The following is a 647-nucleotide window of genomic DNA, read 5'->3' as shown; positions in this document are numbered from 1 at the left end:
GAAAGGACTGTTTGAACCATGGAGGTCTTCAATTTCCTGGACTGGTGTTTGGGGGCTCTAGACGTCAGGATTAGGAGTCCCGACTCGATCTGCCTGGGAGCTGTCCAGCGTGTTGAACTGCATGGACAAGGCAGTCAGGGATGGCTCGGAGGAACTGGCTTCCCTCTTTTGTACGGGCCTCTGAAGAAGAAGGGCCTTGTACTGTAACTTTACAGCCTATGGCCCTACCAGCCAACGGCCATACCACATTGAGCACCTGTTCTCGTGCGATCAGCGAAGTTAATCAACGTTGGGTCTGGTCAGTACTTGGATGGGTGACCGCCTGGGACACCAGATGCCTTTGGCGTCATACTTTTTGCAAAGTCAGTTTCAGAGGGCTTTGCTGTTCTCCCGTTTTGAGCCATCTCTTCCCCCAGTCCTTGTTCAAGGATCTCCTCCAGCTTGAAGGAGGCCACTCAAGACCTCTTGGCCCACTCGTCAAGACGCCCGGCAGTCCCTTTGATGTCGTTGTCAGGTCAGACCTCCAGGAAGTAGAAGCCCTTTCGTGGAGGAGCTTCTTCCTCGAGATCTTCTCCCGAGGTAGAGGTCTTTTCAGAGGCGGAGCCCGCCTAAATCTTGGGGCAGGAAGTGATTTGCAGCGCCTCCAG

At 54.3% G+C, this 647-nt stretch overlaps 1 pseudogene; it reads left to right on the top strand.

Moving 5' to 3' along the window:
- The first annotated feature begins 230 nt into the window (after positions 1 to 230).
- Positions 231 to 346, top strand: LOC136832455 (5S ribosomal RNA; annotated as a pseudogene).
- Positions 347 to 647: the final 301 nt, after the last annotated feature.

This window comes from Macrobrachium rosenbergii, chromosome 49 (assembly GCF_040412425.1).
Source record: "Macrobrachium rosenbergii isolate ZJJX-2024 chromosome 49, ASM4041242v1, whole genome shotgun sequence".
NCBI lineage: Eukaryota > Metazoa > Arthropoda > Malacostraca > Decapoda > Palaemonidae > Macrobrachium > Macrobrachium rosenbergii.
This window is presented reverse-complemented; position numbering and strand designations above follow the sequence as displayed.